Source organism: Mobula hypostoma, chromosome 6 (assembly GCF_963921235.1).
Source record: "Mobula hypostoma chromosome 6, sMobHyp1.1, whole genome shotgun sequence".
Classification (NCBI taxonomy): Eukaryota; Metazoa; Chordata; class Chondrichthyes; order Myliobatiformes; family Myliobatidae; genus Mobula; species Mobula hypostoma.
In genome coordinates this window covers 109,926,124-109,948,366 of record NC_086102.1, presented here as the reverse complement: position 1 = coordinate 109,948,366, position 22,243 = coordinate 109,926,124, and the positions used below count along the sequence as shown (strand labels likewise).

At 46.7% G+C, this 22,243-nt stretch overlaps 1 protein-coding gene across 2 annotated transcripts in view; it reads left to right on the top strand.

Moving 5' to 3' along the window:
* The first annotated feature begins 10,677 nt into the window (after positions 1–10,677).
* The window catches only part of map3k2 (mitogen-activated protein kinase kinase kinase 2), an 81,540-nt gene continuing 69,974 nt past the window's right edge, over positions 10,678–22,243 (top strand). For both annotated transcript variants that reach the window (XM_063051441.1, XM_063051440.1), the window contains exon 1: positions 10,678–10,879. The gene's annotated coding sequence lies outside the window, so the exon portion shown is untranslated. The remainder of the gene's footprint in view (positions 10,880–22,243) is intronic.

Here is a 22,243-nt window from a genome sequence, read left to right as displayed (position 1 = left end):
TTTTATTCACTCCTCTCTGCGCTGCCCCCGCCGCTGATTTGGGCTACAGATTGACACCAAATTCCCATGAAACTCTGCTTTTAAACGAGCACTGCCAACCTGCAAGAAATCTCCTTGCTGTGCGTTGCTCCCTCCACTGATTGGCCTGCCAGAATGAGTCATTTAGATAGACACATGAGTGAGGAAAATTGATATGGACATTGTGTAGGCCAAGGGGTTTGTTTAGTTGGCCATTTGATTAATTTAATTGGTTAGGCACAGCATTATGGGCTGAAGGGCCTGTTCCTTTGCTGTATGATTCAAATTCTGTGTAAGTTATGTATAATTTAGATTCATTACATTTGTGTTAACTTGTGTTTGTCCTTATCTTGTAATGTATTGAGCTGCCACAGTAAAAAAAAACAATTTCTACGCCACTTATACATTGGTAAATTGGTTTATTATTGTCACATTTACCGAGGTACAGTGAAAAACTTAGTTTTGCATGCCATCTGCACAGACCATTTCATTGCCTGAGTATATTGAGGTAGTACAAGGGAAAACATAACAGAATGCAGAATAAAGTGTTCCAGTTACAGAGAAAATGCAGTGCAGATAGATGATAAGGTGCAAGGCCATATTGAGTAGATTGTGAGATCCAAGATCCATTGTATCATATTAGAAACTGTTCTATAGTCTTATAGCAACGGGATTGAAGCTGTCCTTGAGCCTGGTAGTATGTGATTTCAGGTTTCTGTATCTTTGTTTGATGGGGGTGGGGGGGATGGGAGAAGAGAGATTGTCCAGAGGAGCTGGGATCTTTGATTATGTTTGCTGCTTTACTGAGGCAGAAAGAAGTACAGATTCCACAGATCTTGGGATTATTCAGTGCCACATGCTGACAAAAGGTGCAGGAAAACTGTGGCTCATGTTGTGGACAACCAGCTCTTGTTATAATTGTCCTCTGCCTACCTAATCATCAGTTTTAGTCACCAGTAATCACAGGCTGTGAATCTGTGATCTGCACTGACAGTTGTGGAAGAATCCCCCTCAGCCCACCCATCCACCCCAACGGAGTGGACTGCTCGGTAGCTTGTCAGTTAGTGTAATGCTTTACAGTGCCAGCGATCGGGTTCAGTACCCACCAATGCAGATAAGGAATTTGTACGCTCTCTCAGTAACTGTGTAGGTTTCCTCCGGGTACTTCAGTTCCCTGCCATATTCCAAAGACGTAGAGGTTAGGGTTAGTAAGTTGTGGGTATGCTATGTTGGCATAGTATATAGGAGCAGGATTAGGCCATTTGGCCCATCGAGTCTGCTCCACCATTTCATCATGGCTGATTCAATTTTCCTCTCAGCCCCAATCTCCTGCCTTCTTCCCGTATCCCTTCATGGCTTGAATATACCCAGTGACTTGGCCTCCACAGCTGCCCGAGGGCAATGAGTTTCACAGATTCACCACCCTCTGGCTATAGAAAATTCCTCCTTATCTCCATTCTAAAAGGACAATCCTGTATTCTGGGTAGTGTCCTCTGGTCTTAGACTCCCCCACCATAAGAAACATTCTCTCCACATCCGCTCTATCAAGGCTTTTCAACATTCAATAGGTTTCAATTAGGTCACCCCTCATTCTTCTGAATTCCCTTCCAGTCAGTGGAGGCCCAGAGCCATCAAAACGCTCCTCATATAGCAAGCCTTTCAACCCTGGAATCATTTTCATGAATCTCCTTTGAACCCTCTCCCATGTCAGCACATCTTTTCTAAGACAAGGGGCCTAAAACTTCTCACATTACTCATCAGTACTATATAAAGCCTTGGACTGTGTTGGTCGTAGACTTGAAAGATGCATTTCATTGTACATTTCAATGAGCATGTGACAAATAAAGCTAATCTTCTTCATCAGTACTCCAGCCATCTGTTACACGATAGACCTGTCCCTATTAGTAAGGTACAGTGCTGGATGCCTCATTACAGGAAGCATGTCACTTATTCTTGGAAGGTACAGCAGATTCTGCAATGTTGGAAATATCTTCTCACCCCTTTCTTTCTCCTCTTCCAACCTCATGGGACATTACCTCCCTCCAGTTTCCACCTCCTTCCCTTTACTCCTGTCATAACCCTATCAGATTCGTCCTTCTTCAGTCCTCTACCTCTTCCATCTATCACAAGCCAGCTTCTACACTCACCCCGCCCAATTCTTCTTCTGACTTCTGCCTTCTTGATTTTAGCACTTACATGTGTAAATCCATTAATTCAACTTAACTTTCTAATCACTACTTGGTATCACAACACCATGACCACTTTGCACTACAATACACTTACTTTGATCTTATTGTGTTCTTTTACAAAGTGCGTACAATTACTTGTACAAAGTGTATATGTTTGTGTTTTTTCTTCTTACAGTTGTGTAACTGATGCTATAAGCCTGTGATGCTGCTGCAAGTGAGGTTTTCATTGCACCTGCTTCATGGCTTGGTATGGGAACTGCTCTGCCTGTGACCACAAAAGACTGCGGGGAACTGTGGCAAAGCTCAGCATATGGACTCTGTCTACACCTCCCACTGCCTCGATAAAGCAGCCAGCATAATTGAGGACCCTACCCACCTGGCTATTCTCTCTTCTTCCCTCTCCCATCAGGTAAGAGATACAAATGCCTGAAAGCAGGCTCGAGGACAGCTTCTATCCCTCTCTTATAGGACTATTCAATTGTTTTCCCTCATAAAATAAGATGGTCTCTTAGGCTCACAATCTACTTTGTGGTCATAATCTTGCACCTTATTGTTTACTGGCACTGCACTCTTTTGGGAAGCTTGTACTGTATTCTGCATTCTGTTACAGTTTTCTCTTGTTCCACCTCAATGTACTGTGTAATGAATTGATTGATAGGAACATGCAAGACAAACTTTTCACTGCACATGTCAGTACATGTGCAAATGACAATTAAACTTTCCAAAGATGCTGAGTTCATCCAGCATCTGTGTTTGTAACATTTGCACATTTCCCATTAGACATGCACATACGAATAAGACCATAAGACATAGGAGCAAAAATAGACCATTTGGCCCATCTAGTCTGCTCCACCGTTCAATTGTGGCTCTTTTACTCCATTCTCCCCTTAATCCTTAACCTCCTTACCAATCGATCTCTACCTTAAATACACCCAATGACTTGGCCTCCACAGCCGTCTGTGGCACTGAATCCCATAGATGCACCACTCTCTGGCTAAAAGCAATTCCTCCTCATTTCTATTCTAAAGGGATGTCTTCTATTTTGAGTCTGTGTCCTCTGGTCTTAGACTCTCCCAGAATTGCAAATATTCTTTCCATGTCCACTCTATCTAGGCCTTTCATATTTGATAGCTTTCAATAAAATTCCCCTTAGTCTTCTAAACTCTGGAGAGTACAGGCCCAGAACTATCAAACGCTCCTCATACATCAACCCTTTCATTCCTGGCATCATTCTCGTGAACCTCTGGACCCAAACCTGATCACAATACTTCAAGTTTGGTCTGACCAGTGCCTTATAAAGCCTCAACATTGCATCCTTGCTTGTATATTCTAGTCCTCTTGAAATGAATGCTGACATTGCATTTGCCTTCCTTACCATAAACTCAACCTGAAAGCTATCCTTTAAGGCGGGGGTCCCCAACTTTTTTCGCACCGCGGACTAGTTTAGTATTGACAATATTCTTGCGGACTGGCCAACGGGACGGGGGGGGTCAAGTTCAACAGTGCGTGACAGGGAATGAGGAAAGGTGCAGCTGACTCATATCGTTTCATATAGCCAAATCATATCGTTTCCTTGTAGCCCGGTAGCACATGCTTTGCGGCCCGGTAGTTGGAGACCACTTCGGGAATCCTGCACGAAGACTCTCAAGTCCCTTAGAACTTCTGATTTTTGAATTTTCTCTCCATATAGAAAATAGTCAATGTCTTTATTCTTTCTACCGAAGTGCATGACCATACGCTTCCCTACTATACAGGTGTCACTGAATCATAGCTCAAAGAAGATTATAGCTGGGACCTTAATGTCCAATGATACACACTGTATCAAAAGGAGAGGCAGGCAGAGGGGTTGGGGTGGCTCTGTTGGAAAAACTGAAATCAAATCATTAGATAGATGTAACATGGGCTTGGAAGGTGTTGAATCATTGTGGGTAGAGTTAAGCAACTGCAAGGGTAAAAAGACCCTGATGGGAGTTGTATACTGACCCCCAAACAGTAGTAAGGATGTGGCCTATAAATTAAAATGATAGAAAATGCAAGCCAAAATGGCAATGTTACGATAGTCATGGAGTATTTCAATACATGGGTAGATTGGGAAAATCAGGTTGGCGCTGAACCCCAAGAGGGGTAGATTGTGGTCCAGCTATTCTGGACTGGGTGTTGTGCTATGAACCAGAAATGATTAGAGAGCTTAAGGTAAAAAACCCTTGGAAAAAAGTGGTCATGTTCAAATTCACCCTGAAATTTGAGAAGGAGAAGCTAAAGTCAGATATATCAATATTACAGTGGAGTAAAGGGAATTATGGATGCAACAGAGAGGTGCAGGCCAAAATAAACTGGAAAAGAACACTGGCAGGGATGATGGCAAAGAAGTTATGGCTGAAATTTCTGAAAGCAATTCAGAAGGCACAGGATATATATATCCCAAAAAGATAGTCAAAGCCAACATAAAAGCCAAAGAGAGGGTATATAATAGATCAAAATTAGTGGTATGTTAGAGGATTGGGAAGCTTTTAATTATCAACGGAAGGCAAATAATAAAGAATGAAAAGATAGGATATGAAAGTAAGTTCGTCAATAATATTAAAGAGGACACCAAAAGTTTCTTCAGACACAAAGTGTAAAAGAGAGGTGAGAGTGGATATTGGACCACTGTAAAAAAGATGTTGGAGAGGTAGTAATGGCGGACAAGGAAATGATGGATGAGCTGAATAAGTCTTCACTGTGGAAGACACTAGCACTATGGTGGAAGTTCCAGAGTGTCAGGGGTCAGAAGTGTGTGAAGTTGCCATTACTAGGCAGAAGGTTCTTGGGAAATTGAAAGGTCTGAAGGTAGATAATCACTTGGACCAGGTGGTGTACACCCCAGGGTTCCGAAAGAGGTGGCTGAAGAGGTCATGGAGGCATCGGTAATGATCTTTCAAGAATCACTAGATTCTGAAATGGTTCTGGAAGACTGGAAAATTGCAAATGTCACTCCACTCTTCAAGAAGGGAGAGAGGCAGAACAGAATTATGGGTCAGTTATTCTGACGGCAGTGGATTGGAAAATGTTGGAATTGTTAGTTAAGGATGTGGCTTCAGGGTACTTGGAGGCACATGATAAAATAGGCCATTGTCAACATAGTTTCCTCAAAGGAAAATCTTGCCAGACAAATCTGTTGGAATTATTTGAAGAAATAACAAGAAGGATAGACAAAGGAGAATTGGTTGATGTTGTGTTCTTGAATTTTTATAAGTCCTTTGACATAGTGCCACACGAGGCTGCTTAACAAGTTAAGTGCTCAGGAAGGATTCCAGCATGGACAAAGCGGTGGCTGGTTGGCGGGAGGCAGAGAGAGGGATTAGTAGGAACCTTTTCTGTCACATCCTTAAATTTGGCAGTGCAGCAGATATGGCAATTGCACTCTGTGAATATGCATGTGTCAGCTAACTATTATTTCATTGTGATGATATTTAACTCCATTCATCAAGTCGTAATGCTTGTTGATACTTGAGCAAAACACAGCAATGTTTTGCTGCTGCTTGCATTCGGCCTTGCTTGAGAAATTGGACTGTCGAGTCAACTGACTCTGAAGACTAGCAGTATTCATTTTATATTTAGTTAATCCTTTTCACCACAGTATTGGCTTCGTTTTCCATTTAATCATTTTAGTTAACAACCCTGTTTGGCTTAGCATTTTATTGTTTTCTTTTCCCTCTAACTCTTTTCGCATTAAAGTCTGTGAACTATCGACCCACTTCAGTGTCTCTTGCTCCACACTTGGGCCATATCCGAACATAGTAATGTTTTCTGATTGACTGCCAGTGACTAGTGGTGTTCCACAGGGTTTTGTGTGGGACCATTTCTTTTTATGTTATATGTCAATGACTTGGACGATGGAATATTTGACTTTTTGGTAAAGTTTGCAGATGAGATGAAGAAAGGTGGAGGGGCAGGTAGATTTGAGTTAGTAGAGAGGCTACAGAAGGATTAGGAGAATGGGCAAAGTAATGGCATATGGAATACACCATCAGGAAGTGTATGGTCATGCACTTTGGTAGAGGAAATAAAAAGGTAGATCATTTCAAGCAGATTAGAATATAAAAGCAAGGATGTAATGCTGAGGCTTTATAAAGCACAGGCGAGGTCTCACTTGGGAGTATTGTGAGCAGTTTTGGGCCCCTTATCTTAGAAAGAATGTGTCGACACTGCAGGGGGTTCAAAGGAAATTTATGAAAATTGATTCCAGGATTGAAAGGCTTATCATGTGAAAGAGTGTTTGATGGCTCTGGGCCTGTATTCACTAGAATACAGAAGAATGAAATGTGATCTAATTATGAACTATTGAATAGTTTAAGGACTTGATAGAGTGGAGGTGGAGAGGATGTTTCCTATGGTGGGAAAGTCTAGGACCAGAAGACACAATCTCAAAATGAGGGAGTCCATTTAGAACGGAGATGAGGAGGAATTTCTTCAGCCAGAGAGTGGTAAATCTGTGGAATTCATTGCCACAGGAAGTTGTGGAGGCCAAGTCTTCACAAATATTTAAGATAGAGTTTGACAGATTCTTGATTGGTCAAGGCATGAATGGATACAGGGAAAAGGCAGGAGATTGGGGCTGAGAGGAATAGTGGATCAGCCATGATGAAATGGCGGAGCAGACTTCATGGGCCAACTCTGCTCCTAGATCTTATGGTATTCCATCTTCCACTTTGCCAATGCTCCAAATCTGTCTAAATCCTTCTGCATACTCTCTGCTTTCTCACCACTACCTGATCACCCATCTATCTTTGTATCATCCGCAAAAGGGCTTATTTTGCTGTTATTGTTCTGCTGGATATTGCAGGCATGCTATGTTGGCAACACTTGCCAGGTGTCCCCAACACATCCTTGGGTATGACGGCTGTTGATGCAAATGATAAATAAGTGAAATGAATGAATGAAGACGACGAGAAGCAAGCAGGCCCTAATAGAGTGAGGCAGTACTGTAATGTGGGAGTCTCTTCCCCCCCTTCCCCAAAACTCTAAAAGACATACTTGATATAAAGGAGGAAAAACAGGAAATACCTCTTTGTTTGTCTGACGGCATCTCTGGAGAGAGAAATCAAAAACACAAGAGAATCTGCAGATGCTGGAAATCCAGAGTAACACACTCAAAATACTGGAGGATCTCAGCAGGTCAGGAAGAACAATGGGAAGTAGTAAAGAGTCGACGTTTCAGACGCTGATGAAGTCTTGGCCTGAAACATCAACTATTTATTCCTCTCCATAGATGCAGACTGTCCTGCTGAGTTCCTCCAGCATTTTATCTGTGGTGAGAGAAAGTAAACTTTCCTGGTTTCTTTGGTTAACGTGGTTCTCCTGTCTGTTACTGCTTCACCTGCTGTACATAGTATTTGTTTTTAATCATGTAAACAAAGTAACTTCAATGTTTCTGCCACTGGGGCTTTCATTCATTTAGGACACACCTTTCACAAACCTTCACCATGCTGTGAACCACACCCCTTTGATCATTCAGTCACTCTTAAGGTACAGTATTTCTTACAGACTGGACTGTGGAGGCTTTTGCAGTGTTCCTCTCCAATACATTAAGCACTGAGAGAGAGTGTTTGTATTTGGTCACTATGTAGTGAGCCAGTTGAGGGAACAGGTTTGACAATCAGATCATCAAGTGTCGCAGCAGTTACCTTACACAGGATAATAAACCACCACCAGCCAGAAATCATAATCAGGTTTATTATCGCTGACATACCATATGTTGTGAAATTTGTTGTTTTGCAGCAGCAGTACAGTGAGTTGAAATAAATATTGCAAAAGAGGAACAGTGAGGTAGTGTTCATGGACCGTTCAGAAATCTGACGGCAAAGGGGAAGAAGCTGTTCCTAAAACACTGAATGTGTGTCTTGAAGCCCCTGTACCACCTCCCTCATGGTAGTAATAAGAGGGGCACGTGCCGGATGGTGAGGGTCCTTAATAATGGATGCTGCCTTCTTTATTCACCTTGTCTTGAAGATGACTTGATGGTGGGGAGACTAGTGCCTGTGATGGAGCCGTCAACAACCTCTGCAGCTTCTTGTGATCCTGAGAATTAATAGCCTCTATACCAGGCTGCGATGCAACCAGTCAGAATACTCTCCACAATACAACTATAAAATTTTATCAGAGAGTGTTTGATGGGTCTGGACCTGTACTCCCTGTAGTTGAGTAGAATGAGAGGGGATGTCATTAAAACCTATCAAATATTGAAAGGCCTAGATAGAGTGGATGTGTAGAGACTGCATCCTATAGTGGGAGAGTCCAGGACCAGAGGGCACAGCCTCAGAATAGAAGGACGTCCATTTAGAACAGAGATGAGGAGGAATTTCTTTAGCCAGAGGGTGATGAATCTGTGGAATTCATTGCCACAGACGGCAGTGAAGGCCAAGTGATTGGGTATACTTAAAGAAGAGATTGATTATTAAGGATGTCAAAGGTTACAGGGAGAAGACAGGAGAGTGGGGTTGAGAGGGATAATAAATCAGCCATGGTGGAATGGCAGGGCAGACTCAATGGGCTGAATGGCCTCAATCTGCTCCTAAATCTCATGGTTTCTAATGAATCAGAGCCACTGGTGTGTCTTTTCCTTGATCGCCTCAGTATGTTGGACCCAAGATAGATCCACTGAGATGTTGACACCCAGAAACTTGAATCTGCTCACCCTTTCCACCGTGGACCCCTCGATAAGGACTGATGTGCGTTCCCTCAAATTCTTCTTCCCTTAAGTCCACAATCAGTTCCTTGGTCATTGTTTAATGCACTAAATAAACACCATGGTAGTCTTGTTTATTTGTAATGTGTGTCAAGAACAAAAAATTGAATTCCCACTCACAATCTCATCCCTTTGCACACTAGCCACAGTGTGGCCCAGTCTGAAACAGTTGCAATCTCCCCCCCATTGCATGCCATCACACTTGTGTACACCAGCAACATTTTGGCATCCTGTTGCTCACCAGTTTCGGACACCCTTGCACATCAACATCACTCTTGCACACTCACCCAGCTCACACTCCCAGTCCCTTGCATGCTCATTCTACTTGCATCTGCTGCTCCTTACACTGGACCCAGCCGCACCCCCATCCCTTTGAACACTGACACGGTTCATACACGTAAACCATGCACAATAACTAGGCTCACACCCCCAGCTCCTTGCACACTGACTTCAATCACACAACAGCCTCCTGCACATCCATCTGCCTCAAACACCCCAGCTCCAGGACACTGAAATCGTTCCACTCCCAGCTCCTTGCACGCATAACCAGCTCACACTCCCACACCCTTGCACTCCGACTTTGTTTAGAATCAGGTTTAATATCACTAGCAAATACCGTGAAATTTGTTGTTTTGTGGCAGCAGTATAGGCTTAAATTCTATAAATAAAGCAAAAAGAGAAGAAAAAATTATTGAGGTCGTGTTCTCGGGTTGTCTATTGAGAAATTTGATGGTGGGGGGGGGGTGAAGCTGTTCCTAAAACACTAATTGTGTGTCTTTAGGCTCCTGTACCTCCTCCTTGATGGTAGCAATGAGAAGAGAGTATTTCCTGGATGATGCGAGTCCTTAATGATGGATGTGTCTTTTTGAGGCATCGCCTTTTGAAGGTATGCTGAATAATGGGAAGGCTAGTGCCCACTGTGGTGCTGGCTGAGTTTACAACTTTCTGCAGCTTTTTCCAATGCTGTGCAGCAGCCCTTCCATATCAGATGGTGTTGCAACCCAGTTGGAATGCTCCCCATGGAACATCTATAGAATTACGTGATTCTCATTGGTGACACACCAAACCTCCTCAAACGCCTCATGAAATATAACAGCTGTTGTGCCTTATTTGTAATTAGATCAATATGTTGGATCTTCAAAGATGTTGACACCCAGGAACTTGAAACTGCTCACCCTTTGATCCCCCCAAGGAGGACTGATTTGCGTTCCCTCAACTTCCCCTTCCTGAAGTCCACATCCAATCCCTTGTTCTTACTGACGGTGGTTGTTGCGATACCACTCAACCAGCTGATCTACCTTGCTCCTGTGCGCCTCCTCATCGCCACCTGACACCGGTTTTAGTTGTGCTGTCGGCAAGTTTGTTGACAGTATTTGAGCCGTGGTTGCAGAGAGGGTAGAACAGGAGGCTAAACACTGTTCTTGAGGTTCGCCGGTCAGTGAGATGTTATTTCCGATCCGCACAGACCGGATCCAGTTGCACAGAGGCCCAAGTTTTGGAGCTTGTCTCATTCACCACGCTCACACTCCCAGCTCCTTGCAAGTCGACTCCGTTCACACCAAACCTTGCACCCTCACCCGGTTAGCGCGAACACAGATTTCAATCACACCACAGCCACTCGGACGCCGATTACCGGCTCACACTCCGAGCCAAGGCGCGACCCGGTACCCGTGACGCCCACTGCGCACGCGCAGCGGGTCATGCGCGCGACCAGGGCGCAGGCGCAGGCGCGGCCGGCATCGGCGCAGGCGCACTCTCCACGATTCCTGCTCCCGTCGCGGTCTCGGCAAAAATTTCGGCCGAGAAGCGAGCGGCGAGGCCGAGGCCCCGGCCCAGCCCCGGGGGGGAGAGGCCGCAACCCGGGGGAAGGGCGACGGTGCGGCCCGACCGCCAGCTCAATCGGCACCGGAGCCTGCAGTGGTGGCGCTGAATGAGCGGAAGCCGAGTGAGTGAGAGTGGAGGGAGGTCGGGGAGCGAAGCCGCGCGGGGTCGGGGCTTGAGGCTTGGTCGGTGGGGAACCCTGGGCTGTAGTGCCGGAGGGTGCGGGTCTTTCTCTGTTTAACAGCAGGGTACAGTACTGGTGAGGATGGGTCTTGTCACTGTATAACACCGAGGTACAGTACTGGCAGGAACGGGTATTTCGGTGCGTAACCAGTGGGATCAGGTCTGTTACTGTACAATACTGGGGTACAGTACCCTTGGGAATTGGTCCGTCACTATATAATACCAGTAGGAGTGGATCTGTCACTGTATAACACATGGGTACAGTGTACCGGTGAGAACGGGTATGTCACCGTATACACCATCCTACAGTACCGCTGGGGACGGGTCTGTCGCTGTATAACACCAGATAGAGTACTGGTAGGGACTGGTCTGACGCTATATAAAACCAGGATACAGTACTGATGGGAAAGGGTCTGTCTGTCTCCGTATAACACCAGGATACAGTACTGGTGGGGACGAACCTGTCGCTGTATAACACCGGGGTACAGTACTCGGGGCGCAAAATGTCACTGTATAACACCAGGTTGTAGTACTGGTATGGACTGGCCTGTCACTGTATAACACCAGGGTACAGTACCAGTGGGGATGGGTCTCTCACTGTATGTCATTGGGGTACAGTACTGGTGGGACTGATTTGTCTCTGTGTAACACTGGGGTGTAGTACCTGTGGACTCGTCTGTCACTGTATAACTTGGGAACACGGTTCTGGTAGGGATGGATCTGTCAGTGAATAGTACCATTATACAATACCAGTGTGGATGGGCCTGTCAGTGTTTAACACTGGAGTAAGGTACCAGTGGGGATGGATCTGTCACTGAACCAGAGCATGATACTTATGGGGACAGGACTGTCACAGCATTACACTGGGGTATAGTACTGGTATGTAAGGGTTTGTCACTGTACAACACTGTAGTCCAGTACCAATGTGAGCTTGTCTGTCACCATATACAACCAGGGAAAAGTAACTGTGGGGACTGGTCTGATCTATAAAGCAATGGGGTACGGTAGCAGTTGTGAATAGATTTGTCACTATGAACCCCTAGGACAGAGTATCAGTGGTAAACAGGTTTGTTACTGTTTTTCATCGGCGTTCAGCAGCGGTGATTGTGGGTCAGTCACTGTTTAACACTAGGGTACAGGTCCGGTCTGTTATTGTACAACATAGGGATACAGTACCGGGGGAAGGGTCTGACACTGTATCACACTGGACAAAGTACCAGTGTGGCCGGATCTGTCAGTGTATAACATCGGGGCACAGTACCTATGCGGAGGGGTTTGTCAGTGTATAACATTGGGGTACAGTACCAGTGTGAACGGGTCTGTCAGTGTATAACATCAGGGTACAGTACCAGTGTGGACGAGTTTGTCAGTGTATTCCTTCGGGGTACAGTACCTGTGCGGAGGGGTCTGTCAGTGTATAACATCGGGGTACAGTACCTGTTTGGATGAGTCTGTCAGTGTATAACATCGGGGTACAGTACCAGTGTGAACGGGTCTGTCAGTGTATAATATTGGGGTACAGTACCAGTGTGGACGAGTTTGTCAGTGTATACCATCGGGGTACAGTACCTGTGCAGAGGGGTCTGTCAGTGTATAACATCGGGGTACAGTACCTGTTTGGATGAGTCTGTCAGTGTATAACATCGGGGTACAGTACCAGTGTGGACGGGTTTGTCAGTGTATAACCGGGTACAGTACCAGTGTGGACGGGTTTGTCAGTGTATAACCGGGGTACAGTACCAGTGTGGACGGGTTTGTCAGTGTATAACATCGGGGTACAGTACCTGTTTGGATGGGTCTGTCAGTGTATAACATCGGGGCACAGTACCAGTGTGAACGGGTCTGTCAGTGTATAACCGGGGTACAATACCTGTTTGGACAGGTCTGTCAGTGTATAATATTGTGGTACGGTACCCGTTTGGATGGGTCTTTAGTGTATAACATCGGGGTATGGTACCAGTGTGGACGAGTTTGTCAGTGTGTAACCGGGGTACAGTACCTGTTTGGACGGGTCTGTCAGTGTATAACATCGGGGTACAGTACCAGTGTGGATGGATCTGTCAGTGTGTAACATCGTGGTACAATACTTGGGGTCCGACTCCATAGGACACCCAAAGCTGCTGCGCAGGTTGACTCTGTGGTTAAGAAGGCATACAGTGCATTGCCCTTCATCAATCGTAGGATTGAGTTTAAGAGCAGAGAGGTAATGTTGCAACTATACACGACCCTGGTCAGACCCTACTTGGAGTACTGTGCTCAATTCTGGTAGCCTCACTATAAGAAAAGAAGGACGTGGTAACCATAGAAAGGGTGCAGAGGAGATTTACAAGGATGTTGCCTGGATTGGGGAGTATGCCTTATGAGAATAGGTTGAGTGAACTCGGCCTTTTCTCCTTGGAGCGACGGAGCATGAGAGGTGACCTGATGGAGGTGTATAAGATAATGAGAGACATTGATCGTGTGGATAGTCAGATAGTCTTTTTCCCAGGGCTGAATTGGCTAGCATGAGAGGGCATAGTTTTAAGATGCTTGAAAGTAGGTACAGAGGAGGTGTCAGGGGTAAGTTTTTTACGCAGGGAGTAGTGAGTGCGTGGAATGGGCTGCCAGTGGCAGTGGTGGAGGTGGAAACGATAGGGTCTTTCAAGAGACTCCTGGATGGCTACATGGAGTTCAGAAAAATAGAGGGCTATGGGTAAAGCCTAGGTAGTTCTAAGGTAGGGACATGTTTGGCACAGCTTTGTGGGCCGAAGGGCCTGTATTGTGCTGTATGTATTCTATTTTTCTATGTTTCTAATACCAGTGTGGACAGGTTTGTCAGTGTATAACATCGGGGTAAAGTACCAGTGTGGACGGGTCTGTCAGTGTGTAACATCGGTGTACAGTACCAGTGTGGATGGGTCTGTGGTGTATAACATCGGGGTACAGTATCAGTGTGGATGTGTCTGTAGTGCATCGCCTCTGGTCTGGGCTGACATTTACGTGCCAGGCAGCACCTAATTAATTAGCTTGTTTATTTCAGTTTTTTTCTTAAAGATCTGCTGGGTACATCCTGGCTACCGCTGCACTCTCCGCGGCAATGTATCGGTCCATGGCCCAGGGGTTGGGGTGGTGGGACACTGGGGTGTCATCTCATTGTCATCTGTTTCCATCAGGGCAGGCAGGTCATCTTCTTCTATGTCAACCTGCCTCGATGTTGAAGGTCGAGGTTTGTCGTCTGCTGTGGCTGATGTGGAAGGCTTGAAAAACGATAGTATGCTTGACTGCTTAGCCTCGCACATTTTTCTGTAATACAGTTCTTTGTAAGCACTCAAACCATCTTGCAAATATACCCTAAACCTATGTACCATTTCAAAATTAAAGTCGTACTTTTCCGCAATCATTGCAGCGAAAATCTCACCCAGTTGCTTCACGCTCAGTTCCTGGACGACTTCACTTTCGGTTCGTGCGCTACTGCATTTGGTTTCAATTGTTATCCTTTCCTCTTCCAATTGCATCAGCTCTTCATCTATCAATTCTCAGTCATGGGATGCCAAAACCTCGTCAACATCATCTTCGTCAACTTCCACAAGCCAAACTCACTTTGTCCTTACTCTGTTCACCACGATCGAAACACTTAATTATGTCTAGTTTTACGCTAAGTGTAACACCCTGATGAGCTCTTTTAAGCTTTTCCAACACCTTACAACTCATCTTGCAAACGGCTGGTCACAGGCACGTGTTTAAGCAATGCCGGCAAGAATGCAGTTCCAGGGGAGGAGCGGCTGCTTGGGGTGCGCGCTGATTTTTCATAACAGTGAAAACACCTTCTGTTAGCGAAAACAGGTAACTAATGTACGTCTTTCGTAACAGCGAGGTTTTGTAAAGCGAACGTTCGAAAAGCGGGGGACACCTGTAATACTGGGTTACAGTACCGGTGGGGATGGGTCTGTCACTGTATAACACTGGGGTACAATACCAGTGGAGACGGGTCTGTCACCGTATAACACTGGGGTACAATATCACTGGGGATGGGTCTGTCACTGGTGTACAGTACTGGTGGGGTTGGGACTGTCACAGTATAATACCGGGGTACAGTACCACTGGGGATGGGTCTGTCACTGGTGTACAGTACTGGTGGGGTTGGGACTGTCACAGTATAATACCGGGGTACAGTACCACTGGGGATGGGTCTGTCACTGGTGTACAGTACTGGTGGGGATATGTCTGTCACTGTATAATAGAAACATAGAAAATAGGTGCAGGAGTAGGCCATTCGGCCCTTCGAGCCTGCACCGCCATTTATTATGATCATGGCTGATCATCCAACTCAGAACCCCGCCCCAGCCTTCCCTCCATACCCCCTGACCCCTGTAGCCACAAGGGCCATATCTAACTCCCTCTTAAACATAGCCAATGAACTGGCCTCAACAGTTTCCTGTGGCAGAGAATTCCACAGATTCACCACTCTCTGTGTGAAGAAGTTTTTCCTAATCTCGGTCCTAAAAGGCTTCCCCTCTATCCTCAATCCTCATAATAATACCGGGGTACAGTACCAGTGGGGATGGGTCTGTCACTGTATAATACTGGGGTACAGTACTGGTGGGGATATGTCTGTCACTGTGTAACACTGGGGTACAGTACTGGTAGGGATGTGTCTGTCACTGTATAATACCGGGGTACAGTACTGGTGGCGATGGGTCTGTCACTGTATAATACCGGGGTACAGTACTGGTGGCGATGGGTCTGTCACTGTATAATACCGGGGTACAGTACTGGTGGCGATGGGTCTGTCGCTGTATAATACTGGGGTACAGTACTAGTGGGGATGGGTCTGTCACTGTATATAACCAGGGTACAATACTAGTGGGGATGTCATTTATAACAGCAGGGTACAGTACAAGCGTGGACAGGCTGTCACTGTATTCCACATGGATACAGTACCATTTGGGATAGGTTTGCTATTGCATAATACTGAAGAAATTTACTGTATAGCACTGGTGTACGGTACCAGTGGGATAAGACTGTCACTGTGTAGCTCTGTAGTGCAGTACTGGTGGAGACATGACTGTCACTGTATGACACCGTGGTGCGAAACTGATGCAGACGTCTCTTGTCACTGTAAATCATCAGCATAAAGTCCCTGTAGGAAGGATCTGTTAAGTATTACACTGGGCTACAGCACCATTAGGGTCAAACTGTCACAGTACAATGTTTCTGTATGGTACAGGTAGGAGCATTTCTGTTGATGTGTAACACCAGGGTACAGGACTGGTTGGAACAGGTCGTTTACTGTGTAATTCTGCAGTACCGTACTGGTGGTGATGTGTCTGTCACTGTTTTACACCTGGGTACTATACTATTGGAGATGAGACTGTCACTGTATGACACTGGTATGTAGTACTGGCTATGATGGGTCTGTCACTGTATAATACCGGAGTGTAGTACCGGCTGTGACGGGTCTGTCCAACACTGTATAGCTGTCTGTATAACATTGGGGTGTTGTACCGGCTGTGATGGGGTCATCACAGTGTGATACTGGGGTGTAGTACCAGCTGTGACGAGGCCATCACTGTGTGACACCAGGGTGTAGTACCAGCTGTGATGGGTCTGTCACTGTAACACTAGGGTTTAGTACTGGCTGTGACATGCCTGTCACTGTGTGACACCAGGGTGTAGTACCGGCTGTGATGGGGGTCTGTCACTGTATAATACCGGGGTATAGTACTGTCTGTGACGGGTCTTTCAGTATCACACTGGGTTGTAGTACTGGCTGTGACATGCCTGTCACTGTGTAACACCAGGGTATATTACCAACGGTGATGGGGGTCTGTCACTGTATAATACCGGGGTATAGTACTGTCTGTGACGGGACTGTCACTGTAACACTGGGGTTTAGTACTGTCTGTGATGGTCTGTCACTATGACACTGGGGTGTAGAACCGTCAGTGATAGGTCTGTCACTGTAACAGTGGGGTGTAGAACCAGCTGTGACTGTCTGTCACTGTGTGACACTGGGGTGTAGTACCGGCTGTGACGTGTCTGTCACTGTATAACACTGGGGTGTAGTACCAGTGATGGGTCTGTCATAGTGTGACACCGGTGTGTAATACCGTCTGTGATGGGTTTCTCACTGTATGACACCGGGATCTAGTACCGGCTATGACTGGTCTTTCAGTGTGTGACATCTGGATGTAGTACCAGATGTGATGGGTATGTCAACTGTGTGACACCGGTGTGCAGCGCCGTCTGTGACGGGTCTTTCAGTGTCACACTGGGTTGTAATACTGGCTGTGACGTGCCTGTCACTGTATAACACCAGGATGTGTTACTGGCTGTGACGGGGGTGTATCACTGTATAATACCGGGGTATAGTACTGTCTGTGATGGGTGTGTCACTGTAACACTGGGGTTTCGTACCGGCTGTGACGGGTCTGTCACTGTGTGACACTGGGCTGTACTACTGGCTGTGACAGGTCTGTCACATTGTGACAGAGGGCTGTAGTACCGGCTGTGACGGGCCTGTCATTGTGTGACGCCGGGGTGTAGTAACGGCTGTGATAGTTCTGTCACTGTATGACATGTGAGTGTAGTACCAGCTGTGACGGGTCTGTCGCTGTGTGACACCGGGGTATAGTGCCTCTATGATGGGTCTGTCACTGCGTGACACTGGGGCGTAATTCCAGCTGTGACGAGCCTGTCATTGTGCGACGCCGGGGTGTAGTACTGGCTGTGATGGATCTGTCACTGTAGGACACTGGGCTGTAGTACCAGCTGTGACTAGTCTGTCACTGTGTGACACTGGACTGTAATACTGGCTGTGGCTGGTCTGTCACTGTAACACTGGGGTATAGTACTGGCTGTGTTGGGCCTGTCACTTTTTGACACCGGGGTGCAGTACCCACTGTGATGGGTCTATCACTGTGTAACACTGGTGTGTAGTACCGGCTGTGATGAGTCTGTCACTGTATAACACTGGGGTCTAGTACCAGCTGTGATGAGTCTGTCACTGTATGACACTGGGGTCTAGTACCGCTGTGACGGGTCTGTCACTGTATGACACCGGGGTATAGTACCGGCTGTGATGGGTCTGTCACTGTATAACACCAGGGTCTAGTACCGGCTGTGACGGGTCTGTCACTGTATGACACCGGGGTATAGTACCGGCTGTGATGGGTCTGTCACTGTATAACACCAGGGTCTAGTACCGGCTGTGATGGGTCTGTCACTGTATGACACTGGGGTCTAGTACCGGCTGTGATGGGTCTGTCACTGTATGACACTGGGGTCTAGTACCGGCTGTGATGAGTCTGTCACTGTATGACACTGGGGTCTAGTACCGGCTGTGATGAGTCTGTCACTGTATAACACCGGGGTCTAGTACCGGCTGTGATGAGTCTGTCACTGTATAACACCGGGGTATAGTACCGGCTGTGATGAGTCTGTCACTGTATGACACTGGGGTCTAGTACCGGCTGTGATGAGTCTGTCACTGTATAACACCGGGGTATAGTACCGGCTGTGATGGGTCTGTCACTGTATAACACCGGGGTATAGTACCGGCTGTGATGAGTCTGTCACTGTATAACACCGGGGTATAGTACCGGCTGTGATGAGTCTGTCACTGTATGACACTGGGGTCTAGTACCGGCTGTGATGAGTCTGTCACTGTATGACACTGGGGTCTAGTACCGGCTGTGATGAGTCTGTCACTGTATAACACCGGGGTCTAGTACCGGCTGTGATGAGTCTGTCACTGTATAACACCGGGGTATAGTACCGGCTGTGATGAGTCTGTCACTGTATGACACTGGGGTCTAGTACCGGCTGTGATGAGTCTGTCACTGTATAACACCGGGGTATAGTACCGGCTGTGATGGGTCTGTCACTGTATGACACTGGGGTCTAGTACCGGCTGTGACTGGTCTGTCACTGTATAACACCGGGGTATAGTACCGGCTGTGATGGGTCTGTCACTGTATGACACTGGGGTCTAGTACCGGCTGTGATGAGTCTGTCACTGTATAACACTGGGGTCTAGTACCGGCTGTGATGGGTCTGTCACTGTATAACACTGGGGTCTAGTACCGGCTGTGATGGGTCTGTCACTGTATGACACCGGGGTCTAGTACCGGCTGTGATGGGTCTGTCACTGTATAACACTGGGGTCTAGTACCGGCTGTGATGGGTCTGTCACTGTATGACACCGGGGTCTAGTACCGGCTGTGATGGGTCTGTCACTGTATAACACTGGGGTCTAGTACCGGCTGTGATGGGTCTGTCACTGTATGACACCAGGGTCTAGTACCGGCTGTGACTGGTCTGTCACTGTATAACACCGGGGTATAGTACCGGCTGTGATGGGTCTGTCACTGTATAACACCGGGGTATAGTACCGGCTGTGATGAGTCTGTCACTGTATGACACTGGGGTCTAGTACCGGCTGTGATGAGTCTGTCACTGTATAACACCGGGGTCTAGTACCGGCTGTGATGAGTCTGTCACTGTATAACACCGGGGTATAGTACCGGCTGTGATGAGTCTGTCACTGTATAACACCGGGGTCTAGTACCGGCTGTGATGAGTCTGTCACTGTATAACACCGGGGTATAGTACCGGCTGTGATGAGTCTGTCACTGTATAACACCGGTGTGTAGTACCGGCTGTGATGGGTCTGTCACTGTATAACACCGGGGTCTAGTACCGGCTGTGATGGGTCTATCACTGTATAACACCGGTGTGTAGTACCGGCTGTGATGGGTCTGTCACTGTATAACACCGGGGTATAGTACCGGCTGTGATGAGTCTGTCACTGTATGACACTGGGGTCTAGTATCGGCTGTGATGGGTCTGTCACTGTATGACACCGGGGTCTAGTACCGGCTGTGATGGGTCTGTCACTGTATAACACCGGTGTGTAGTACCGGCTGTGATGGGTCTGTCACTGCATAAGGGGTTCCCAACCTTTTTTGCACCACGGACCTGTTTAATATTGACGATATTCTTGCGGACCGGCCAACCAGGGGGGTGATGAGGGGAGGGATGTTCAAGTAGGGTTAAACTCACCTCAGCATGTCTTTTACAGTTAGGGTTGCCAACTTTCTCACTCACAAATAGGGGACAAAAGTAGCAGTCAAATCCTGACGAAGGGTCCTGACCCGAAACGTCGATTGTACCTCTTCCTATAGATGCTGTCTGGCCTGCTGCGTTCACCAGCATTTTTTGTGTGTGTTGACGGGACATTTGTGTTTACCCCAAGAAAGACTACCATGACCATGAAGCCTTGCGTGGGCACCTGTGTGCGCATGCATGAAGTGCAAATATGTGACGTGCGCATGCGCATACTTGCTGGCCTTACAAATGAGTTTGTTGATTCTGTTGGTGTCTGCTACCCTCAGCCTGCTGCCCCAGCACACAACAGCAAACATGATAGCACTGGCCACCACAGACTCGTAGAACATCCTCAGCATCGTCCAACAGATGTTAAAGGACCTCAGTCTCCTCAGGAAATAGAGATGGCTCTGACCCCTCTTGTAGACAGTCTCAGTGTTCTTTGACCAGTCCAGTTTATTGTCATTTCGTATCCCCAGGTATTTGTAATCCTCCACCATGTCCACACTGACCTCCTGGATGGAAACAGGGGTCACCGGTACCTTAGCTCTCCTCAGGTCTACCACCAGCTCCTTAGTCTTTTTCACATTAAGCTGCAGATAATTCTGCTCATACCATGTGACAAAGTTTCCTACCGTAGCCCTGTACTCAGCCTCATCTCCCTTGCTGGTGCATCCAACTATGGCAGTTGGATACTCTATCACAGTGTTATACAGTGACAGACCAGTCTCTTTCAGTACTGTACCCCGGTATTATAGAGTGACAGACCCATCTCTACCAGTACTGTACCCCAGTTTTATACAATAACAGACCCATTCTCACCAGTACTATACTCTGGTATTCTACAATGACAGACCCATCTCCACCGGTACTGTATCCCAGTGTTACAGGTTTCCCCCGCCATCCGAAGGTAGAGCATTCCTATGAAATGGTTCGTAAGCCGGAATGTCGTAGAGCAAAGAAGCAATTACCATTTATTTATATGGGAAAATTTTGTGAGCGTTCGCAGACCCAAAAATAACCTACCAAATCATGCCAAATAACACATAAAACCTAAAATAACAGTAACATATAGTAAAAGCAGGAATGATATGATAAATACACAGCCTATATAAAGTAGAAGTACTTCTCTACAACAATTGCCTGCACAGATCTCCGTAGCGAAAATCTCACGCAAGTGCTCTCGGCAAAAAAGCTCACGCAAGCGCTCTCCAGTAACCTTTAAACTATGAGGCTGCCAAATCTACCAAATAACACATAAAAATACACAGCCAATATAAAGTAGAAATAATGTACGTACAGTGTAGTATCACTTACCGGAATTGGGACAGCGCCGAGCACACTGATGACGGTGTGTTAGACTGAGTCGTCGCAGGTTGGGTGGTGCAGTGGCCCCCACCCTCCGGGCCGCCGACCCGATACATTGCCATGAAGAATGCAGCGGTAGCCGGGAGGCACACAGCACATCTCTAAGAAAAAAGCCTGAAATAAACAAGCTAATTAATTAGGTGTCGCCCAACACGTAATTGTCGGCTCAGATCAGTGCCGATTGCCGATTGCATCGCCTCTGATCTGGGCCGACAATTACGTGCTAGGCGGCACCTAATTAATTAGCTTGTTTATTTCGGCTTTTTTCTTAAAGATGTGCTGTGTGCCTCCTGGCTACTGCTGCATTCTCCGCGAATCGGTACAGTATCTGTCCGGGGCCCGGGGGTTGGGGTGGTGGGACACGGGGGTGTCATCTCATCGTCGATCAGGGCAGGCAGCTCATCTTCTCCTATGACTGCCCGACTGGATGTCGAAGGTCGAGGTTCGTCGTTTGTTGTGGCTGATGTGGAAGGCTTGCTTGACTGCTGAGCCTCGTGAATTTTTCTATCATACAGTTCATTGTAAGCACTCAAACCATCCTGCAAATATCCCCTAAACCTACGTACCCTTTCAAAATTAAAGTCATACTTTATCATTGCAGCGAAAATCTCACGCAGTTGCTTCACTTTCGCTACTGCATTCGGTTTCGATTGTTATCCTTTCCTCTTCCAATTGCATCAGCTCTTCATCTATCAGTTCTTGGTCATGGAATGCCAGAACCTCTTCAACATCATCTTCGTCAGCTTCCACAAGCCAAACTCACTTTGTCTTTACTTCATTCACCACGATCAAAAAGCTTAATTATGTCTAGTTTTACACTAAGTGTAACACCCTTACGAGCTCTTTCGGG